General features: G+C 41.1%; 1 long non-coding RNA gene across 1 annotated transcript; it reads left to right on the top strand.

Moving 5' to 3' along the window:
* The first annotated feature begins 767 nt into the window (after positions 1 to 767).
* Positions 768 to 4743, top strand: LOC113746116 (uncharacterized). Its single transcript, XR_003462609.1, has 3 exons — positions 768 to 880; positions 1907 to 2546; positions 2622 to 4743. It is a non-coding gene; the product is annotated as an uncharacterized LOC113746116 (long non-coding RNA).
* Positions 4744 to 10101: the final 5358 nt, after the last annotated feature.

Below are 10101 nucleotides of genomic sequence, written 5' to 3' on the forward strand. Positions count from 1 at the left end.
ACTGCAAAAAGAACTGACTTTTCTTCTGCAGGGAGCAGGACGAGGACATGAAAGACAGTACAGCCGTTGTGTATTTAAAGAGGTCACTTTACAGCAAACTGTCTCTGTGCTTCATGTGTCATGTTTGATCGACTGTCACCACCATGACTGGTTTTTGCTCTGGAGTTGGCAGTTTATTCGCACTCTCCTTTACGCTTTACCGAGTTCAAAATCTCTCTTTTATATTAAAAATCATGTGCTGGTGCTATGTTACTATGACTTTTAAGGATAAGACTGTGAGGCTGGGTTGTGCTTTGAGCTGAATACCAATGTCAGCATGCCAACATGATCACAATAATAACACATAATGATGTTTAGCAGCTATAATGTTTACCATGTTTGCCATCTACAGTGTTACCATGGTACAAGTACACCTGAGGATGATGGGAACAATCTTTATTTTCATATTTGTTTGCACTAATCATCCTGTTCGTCCTTACTGTAGTTTTAGTCGTCTGCAAATGTGTGATTTGTGATTTTAGGTTATATAAAAGACACAGTTAATACTTAGATTTAAATGGCATGATCCTAAAAAGCAACATTCTAGTGGTCGAGTAGTCTTTAACTTTGACTACAGTCATATGTAGAGCTGTGATGATTTAAATGGAAACAAGACAAGGTTTCCTGCTGCAGATCACCGCTATGACAACTATGTCAAGACAGGACTGCGTGTGTGTGTGTGTGTGTGTGTGTGTGTGTGTGTGTGTGTGTAGGTGGGGGGTGGGGGGAGTGGACTGGCTGCCAAAGCAAACTTCCATGGAAGGCAGACATACCAAGGCCTGGACGCAGATCCTCAGCAGGCGGAGAAGCTCAGTGCCAACCCCTCCAGAAAGAAGCGAATGTGAGTGTAAGAGGATATTACTGTTTGTTTTTTGGCTGATTTACAGAGTGATAAGAATGATTATTTTCCAGTGTGTCCAGTTGTGACAGAGTTCACGACCTATTCACTAAAGAATTGCAACACCTGAGGGCACCAAACAACTTTTTTCAACAAAGCATTAATCTCAAACCAGACTATAAATATACACTCACTTTTACAGACACTTTAACCTTTTAAACACATTTGTTTCTTTTTAGGAATCTCTTCTGGCCTGTTCCCGTTTCAGACTTTGAAAAATATGACAGATTGACACAGGAAACATACTGACTCAAGCTTGTGCAAGAAGTTTCAGCCCTCAAGAAGTGCAGCTGCCTGATTCGCTGTAAAAAATACTGTAAAAACATCTCAATGCTGCAAATCAACTGCAGTTTTTAGATTAACTTACAGTTTTAAATATGAGCTTCTGAAAAAACTTTTTAGTACACATGAATGTTTAAATGTTTATCTTTTACTCTCTAGCCTAATTGTGTTACATTCACTTTGGATCTACTGAAGACAACAAGGTCTAAAAATGCTGTCGCCTATGGGAAATGTAGGAGCTTTAGAGTTTGACCTATATAGTTAATAAAAGTTAGGATATTTCGGCTTCTAGTGCAACAATTTTGACATTTCAAAACACTTTAAACTACCAAAATAAGATGAAAAAAACTCTGCTACACATCCCACTAAAGTACCAAGTAAGACTTCAACTATATCTATGCTTATATACTGACAGGAGAACCTGTGGATGTGTTGTCATCAGTAATGTGTGATTACCTCATTACACCAATACATGATACAATGATGAATATATACATTATTAAACATATAATCTGATATGGGTGAGAGATTCAGTGTCTCACTGATAAATCATTGTAAACAGTTACTGTATATCCAGCCACTGAATGGTTTATGGCTTCACGAGAATGTTTTACAGTGTACGAGGAGAAACACATTCTGCGCTGTCATTTCACTTGCTGTCTCTTCTCCTCCTCTTCCCCTTATCAGCAGTATCAACACGGCTGTCAAGACGGGGCAGACGTTCTGAAGTGCCTGTGGTCTTCACATGGCACAGTGAGATTACAGTGAAGGGAGCAGGATGGAGCCAGCTGTGTTGCTGAAACATGTGGCTGTATGGTTGCAGGTCTGACTGCCAGCAACGCAACGTGTTATTGCTGCACAGAACAAGCACCAGTTTGTTATAAGCACAAGACTGACAGGGTTAAATTACATGGACGGTATGGAAAATTATTAACTTGTATCTGCTCCATTTGCTGCATTTATACCTAAGGACAGTATGTGTAAAAAAGCATGAAAATATATATATTCTGTTTGTTTTGTTATGCTGCATGCCACCCTCTTATGTAACACGAACCATACCCAGCTGTGGAAAACAGGCGAGTACAATACGAAAAGTAAACATCATTAGAAAACATTCCAGCAATACCACAGTCTGACTCAATATCTGTGCAGCTTTTCGACTCCCCTACGGATTCCCAGCATACCACAGATCATGGGCAGATGTTCTGCATTATCACTTCTCTCTGCAGTCTCACTTTGTCTCTATCCTCAGAGCTGATCAGATCCCCACAGAGTGGTTAGGGATACAAAGATAACGCCCTCCATGTTCCCACTGATCGTGTCAGAGGTTGCTTAAATTCAATATTTAGTTTTTTTTTACCACAAGCAGACTGCTCCTTTTAACGCTGATCTTGATTTTCAGGACAGAGCATCTGAAAGGTGAACAAATGGGACGATCATTGAGATGAGAAATTCACTCATCTATAATGAAGCTAAGACTTGGTGTGCATGGAGTCGAAATACTTTCCTGGGAAAATGACTAATTTGGGTAACAAATACAAAGAGGACGTACTTCACGTTATTGTGCTGAATCTGATGTGAGACTCACAGTAGAACAGTGAGTTTGCATGCAAAGTGGTCGACACGCCCAAATGAAACATCTGTGGTATCATCATCATCTAAAGTATGGACGGGAAATCACACATATTGTTCAATTAAGTCGAATCCCACCTGCTCCTATAACACCCCACGAGAGCCATTATTTTTGACAGCTAACAGATGTGAATGTACATTGATAATTGGGTTGGAAAAGACAGGCAGACATTTCGTTGATAAAACAGCCCCGGATACTGTAATCAAAGTAATTTGTGCAAAAGCAGCGAGTAATTAGCATGGAGGTTCCCGCGGTGTACTTACATTTTGAAAACGCTGGTTAATCTGATTTATTCGGACAGAATTTTGTCAAACTTAAACTGAAAGGCTGACCCAGAAACTTTATATCAAACACCGCAGGAGCATTGCTCCCATTCAAAACGTGAAGTACCAGTGTTTCGGATTCAGTGGCAAAGCAGTTGATGATTGCAATCTCCTCTCTTCACCTCTCTCCTCTGGCCTAGATGGCCGCCAAATGCGTGAAAGGCCCCCAGTGTTTAGTTTGTTCGTTCTGAACTTCTGTAGAAACATGGTGGTTCAACATGATGGACCCCATAGAAGAGGACCTGTGGTGTCTGTACATATTTTTAGGTAACACAAATATTACAACTTATCTGTATATTCTGTAAATCTTACACACTGGCCCGTTAAGTCATAAACTACTAAAACACAACAGTACACTTGTTAGACTGTGAGGAAATGTCTGATCTCACAAAACACTTTGGCCCTGCCTCTCTTCATGACATCTTGCTGTTTTATCTGCTCACACTTTAGCACTTTCTGACAACACATGCGGCCAGCAGCAACCACTGTTTACCACACAGCAGCCACACTACAAGATGCCAAAACTTAGTTAACAGCTGTAAAGACATTCCCAAACACTGAGCCATGCCAGAGAGTAGGAAGAAGATGTCAGTTCCTGTGATAATGAGGGGAAATGAAAACAATGACTGAAATGATGGTAAATTATACTGCTGCACAATGATTTCACAGCTCCAGCATGTATATGATTATAGGAGGACAGGGGGTGCATCAGGGGTGAATTAGCTCTGGCTTTTCCATGTGACCAGGGGATTGCCTCGGAGGGACGAGGCGGCAGGCCGTCACCATCACACACAGAAAGCAGCTACAAATTAATTCACTCCAACAACAACCCCTGTCCTCACCTGCTGCAACACGCTCCGCCAGCACTCGCAATCAACCAGCGAATTCCTTCCGCTTTGAGTTGTGAGGTGGAGGTGAAGGACTGGGGGGTTTGTGGGCTCAGCGTTGTGGCTGTGATGTTGTGTAATTGACAGGTATGTTTGAATCCACTGTCTGATGCAAACCTCACAACGCCCACTCCCCTACTCAGGTCGGACAACAAACACGTCTGCTTCCAGGAACGTGAAAATACATGCCGAAGATGGCAGGGCCATTTAGAGATGACGGGGTTATTCATCCAGTTAAACACACATTGCGTGCAGTAAATCATTGATCCATCATGTGTGAATCAAAGACAATACATATGGTCCAAGTCGGTGTGGCTTTATTGGTTGAACAAACTACTATGAAACCAAGAAAACAACCTGGTGACCCCTGAAATAATTTCACTGTAATTTACAACAACACAATGCTGAGAGTAAGACACACTGTATTCAGAGGCTGAATTAAGTCGGCCTGCTATTATTTTGCCCGATGAGAGACGGGGGAGTCAGATCAAAGCTGAGCAGTTGTCAGCTTCTTCTTTTGTCTCTGCCAAGAATGAGACAGAGCTGCGAGGTTTTGAGCACAGCTGCCCTGAAGCAGACTCACAGCTGACTGTCAGCTGGGCTTTCTCTTCCAGTACTGCAAAATAACGGGAAAAATGGCCCAACAAATTATGTATACTTGTGATTTTGTTGACCATTTTCAAATGCTTTATTCTTTTTGTTAATTTTTTTTTTTTTTATATTATTTTATCTGCTGTTCAAGGCTGCCCCTGACAAGACAAGGCACTTGTTTGACTTGTGTCAATGTTTTCACTTTATTATACAATGTTATTTTATTATTGCTGTTTACATGTGGGCTGATTAGAAGGGTCTGCAGTGAGCTGAAAACTATGAGTTGAATAATGATAATAATGGTTCCAATTACTCCAATTGTGAATATTTATTTCCTGCAAATAGACTGTGGTGGATTGTTTTTTTTGTTTTTTAACCATTTTATAGTCCCAAACTTTAAGGTGAGTTAGGATAGATGAATCTATAATTAGATGCCTCTATTCTGGACCCCACAACAAAAATGGATGCAGATTAGATTTCTATACTATATGAAACTGATGCCTGGAACAGTAGAAAGGTACTACCAAAGCCGTGGTGGTCCTTTAAAAAGATGAGATGAAATTTAGAGACGAATATCTTATGTGTATGAATTAATAAATTTTCATCTGCTGCCCAAAGCAAACAACCTCTCTTCAGGATAGCCGGAGTCTATGGAAAGTGAACCCCTTCTCCTCCTTCCTCTCTCCCATTTGAAATGCTGTTAACAAGGCTGACAGAAGTAATTGATTTTACCTCTCTAATCTCCTCTCTCTATTATGAGGAGATTCTATCTGCACCTGGGCATAAGCTCTCATCTTTTTTTATTATTGGCTGTGGAGTACACTTGCGCCCAGTGGGGGGATGCACTAATCCCCATCCACCACGTCTCATCACACACACACACACACACACACAACACACACACACACACACACACACACCACACACACAGTAACACACAAAGACATTCATGAGCGCGACCCCTCAGCATACCCAGCAGTGCCTTGAGCAGCCTGCCGGCGATGTAAAGGCTAACAACCAGACACAAAGTATCTGATCAAAGGCCCTTTACTACAGTGAAAACAAAACTATGATTTCTTCAAGCTAAAGAAAACACAATTTGCATGATAAAAAAAAAAAAATGTAAAAAATGCAATTCTAAAAAGTTCTGGAGATATTAAAATGCAAAAAAAACTCTGTCCCTTTAAGCTGTAACCCGTGGGAGTGAAGTAAACCTCTCAGACTCAGACTCACGATTTTAGTGTGACACCATAAACGATCCTCTGCCACTGTGATGAACCACCTCGCCACAGCGCTCTTTGGACTGACAGGGTGGGAGTTGACTGTGAAGGTTGCAGGGAGGACACAGGAAGGAGTGGATAAAGAAGGTCAGCGAACAGACAAACATCAGAGAGGAATCTGGCGAATGGAGAGAAAAACAACCCTCATAGATAATGTACTAGTTAATTTCTTTTTCTTACAAATGATAATACAGTATAACAATGTGAGGGAATGGTTGAACCTTTGAAAAATGTACTGAATTTCAGAATATTTTAGTTTTTGATATAACTGTATTGAGGTGTGTTTTGGGGATCCTGCTGTAGTATGATCCTTCTCCAGTGCAGGAAAAACATCCCCAGACTTGAATATTCCCACCGCGTGTTTCACTGTGGGTTTGATCTCATTCTCTCACCTGTTCGTCTCCTCACATACACCCTCCTGTTACTGCCATAAATTTCAAACTTGGTTCATCAGTAGGACTTTTTTCCAGTGTGAAATTGTTGTTGGTATTTCTGAGCCCATCCCAAGTGTTTGGCTTTATTCCCCCTCCTATGAAGTGGTTTATAAACTGCTTCTCGTCTGCCTTCTTTTAACAGCACTCTTTTCTGATCGGAGTCTTGTCCTCTTGATTTAGCAATTCTGTTTGATGAAGCTGGTTTCTATCTTCAGGGAACAAAGATCGATGTATTGATTTTAGTGGTGTGGTCACTTTTTAAATCAGGCTGATCGTGCTTTGGATACACAGATCCAGTTTCTACAAAGTGTTTTAGAGTTCCTGAAACATGATTTGAGAAAGAACCTCTTTGCTTAGAAAAACTTCAAACTTCTAGGTTTGCGTGAAAATATTAGACAAACTTTCAGACCAAACAATATATAAAAGGTATTATATCTCAGGTACAATGCATTATTATAATAACAGTACTAGACATTATATAACCTACAGAATAAACAGCTGTGGCATGACATACATACAGCGTAAAGAGATCGATGCAGTGTTCATCTTAGTGATAGATGTACTAGGTCTCGGAGGCTTTGGAAAGTCAGAAATAGAGGAAAGGTACAGCTAGCTTCTACTAAATTGTAAAGTGAAAATATCAGAAAAGTACAAAAGTACAACATCACAATAACCAAGTACCAAAAAGTTATCAGCATGCAGACTGTTTTTATTCTGAAAATGAATATATTGTTGAATATTAATCACTTAAGTTGTCAGCTGATAAAGGTTGAGCTAATCTCCACAATAATACTCATAATCATAGTTCATATATGTGAATAATAATCTTCAACATGTCTTACTGATGTTTGACCATCATGCTGCACATGCGCAGTGTTCAGCCCAGGTCAATAGATGGTGCTAATCGTCCATGTAACCCACTGTGCGCTATATTTTCACTCCATGGCGGAGGATGGGCGTGTTAGAGAGGACAGACATCCGTCAGCCAGCAGGACACCCAGCACGTTTCACAACATCCAGCTGCATGAACACATCCAGAGGAATGAGCTGCATGAAGCTGCTCGGTGCAGCTTCACCTCCTGCAGATGTTTCCACGCGAACAGGTGAGAGCTTCATCAAAGTGCACATTACAAACCCAATGCACTGACTCACACTGACCTCCTCACCCTGCAGGTAAGACTTGAATCCAGCGGGCTTCCCATTATTCATCACAGCCAGTATGTGTGTGACTCCCACAAGCACAGGTTCCCCATGAACAGTTCCCCCGAGTTTTCCACTTCTCCTCAGGATCAGGTGATCACAGAGAAAAAGGTGGGCACTCAATGATGTTTTCAACTAATTAGGGCTGAAACTTACCGAAATAATCAGCTGATCGCAGTGCTGCTTTCAATCATATTTTTTAAATTTAAAATGTATTATAATTTATATAATTTGATTGCATAGAGATCTGTAGGACTAAATATTTTTAGTAGTGTCAGAGCATTCTTTGTTAATGTTAAGTGTCTTCACAGTAGGTGTGGTACCCTGAAATAGCCTCTAAAGATTTACTCAGCTGTGCGCACACAGAGGAATACTTGGACAACTCTAAAAGGGACTGTAAATGAGCAAGAACAAAGGAGGACGGGTTTCTCCTGGAGCGAAGGGGCCTGGTGAGACGCTGTCGATTTGAAACAGTGAGAAGAGAGAGATGCTGATGATTTGAAAGACTGCTCAGGCTGCTCACTTTTTTCCCCTCTTGTTTGACAGGTGGCACCGTTCTGGCTGCTCAGGTCGCCTCTGCAGAGAGGACTGGCCTGCAGCACAGCAGGGAACACATCACGCTTTCCCAAGCTTTGGTTCGGGTGTTTGTCTCCTCAATGACTTGGCAGTTACAGCCAAATACCTGATCTCCTCCACCTAAGGAAGGTTCTGATTGTGGATCTAGATGTGCATCAGGTAGACCAACATGTGAATACACAATTTGTCTTTGTTCCGAATAATAAGCTCATTTTTTAACATCATTAGTAACTCTTTTCATCCGACAGGGTGACGGCACTGCTTTCATTTTCAAAGAGGAACCGTGTGTCTTTACCTTCTCGGTGCATTGTGGGAAAAACTTCCCCCTCCGTAAACAACAGAGTGACCTAGATATCAGCGTGGGAGGTTGGGTTGGAAAACAAGGAGTACCTCTCTACCGGCCACGTTAACACAGGCCGTAGTAATGATAAATGTAATATGTGTGCATGTGTTCAACATCAAGTCGAAAATCTCTTAAATATCCTGTCTGACCATTTTTTTGCTTCTCTGGATGCTCCAAAAGCAAAAACTTTAATGAAATCTCACCATAAAACAATTCTAATCCGTAAGATGTGACGTCCTAACTAACATATCTGATGATATTCTCCCCCAGTGGAGGCTCACCTTCCATGGCTGCTGGAGACTTTTCGTCCCAGACCTGGTGCTGTACGACGCCGGTGTCGACCCTCACTGGGAAGATGAACTCGGGAGCTCCGTCTGACTGATCGGGTGAGCGATTGAACAACGGCACCCTACAATCATCTTTAAACTGCTGTTGAATGACTGTGAGTATCTGTCAGGGCTGTTTCAGAGAGATCTGTATGTGTGAAGAGCGTGGTGAGCAGGGGTGTTCCTGTCGCCGCTGTGATTGGAGGAGGATACTCGAGAGACATCGACAAACTGGCCCTCCGACACTCCATCCTACATAGGCACGCCAGCCTCAGGTAAGGACATGTATGATGTTGTTGGATGACACTTTTCGTCAGTTTATTTAATTTGTGCAAAACGTCATGAAACGATTTCTCGTCTTCTATTTCAGGTGTGGGGGAGTGTGGAATGTAAAACCTTTTATACTCGTAAGTCAAGAGGACCATCACATCCCAACTGAGACATGCCATACTGAAGTTTGGGAATAAAATAAACCTGTTTTTATTACTGTATATTTATATATGATATAATGTGGATTGCTAACAAATGTTCTGAGCCTTTGTTATATTGGACAGGATATTTGTAGTAGTTATATAATTGTCCATCCCGTGTATGAAGTGAGCTCTACTCAGAATTTTTTAGTGCTCATAAGATAAGTATATACTTTATTGATCCCACAACGGGGAAATTTACTTTACAGCAGCGAAAAAAATAGAAACCAAGGAGGGAAACCACAAGTGTACATATTTACAAAAAGTACTAGAGTATAATATGATCATGCAAATGGCTCTAAAATACTGTTGTCATATGTCGGCTGAAGAGTGATTTAAGAAATGTTAAACTTTTTTTTTTACCTCATCAAGCTACTGCATCAGCAGTAACTGTGCAACTATTAAAATTAATGTTATTGACTGTATCATTTGTGTGTGGTCTGGCACTAAATAACACCTACCAAATAATTTCAGGCGTCATTCGTGACGAACAAATATTTAATGAGGAAAAAACAACAAGTCAGCTCACATCAGACAATAAGGTACCAGTGTCACGTCAGAACAAGCACAGTTGGTCCACTCATACTGCATTGATAAGGTTGGGTACTGTCCTTGGCACAATGGGTACAGATAACCAGTATGTTTCAAGTTTCACCTATTTCTATGTCATCCACTGACCTCAAGCAGCAACATATTAGTGGTACAGTGCAATGTTTATTCACAGTATATGAGGCAGTCGATTTTCTCCCGAAACATACCAGTGGTACGGTTCAGCTTGTTACGTCAACAAGACGAGACAGTATACAACTATTACAGACA

The sequence above is a fragment of the Larimichthys crocea genome, chromosome VII (genome assembly GCF_000972845.2).
Source record: "Larimichthys crocea isolate SSNF chromosome VII, L_crocea_2.0, whole genome shotgun sequence".
In the NCBI taxonomy this organism is placed as follows: Eukaryota; Metazoa; Chordata; class Actinopteri; family Sciaenidae; genus Larimichthys; species Larimichthys crocea.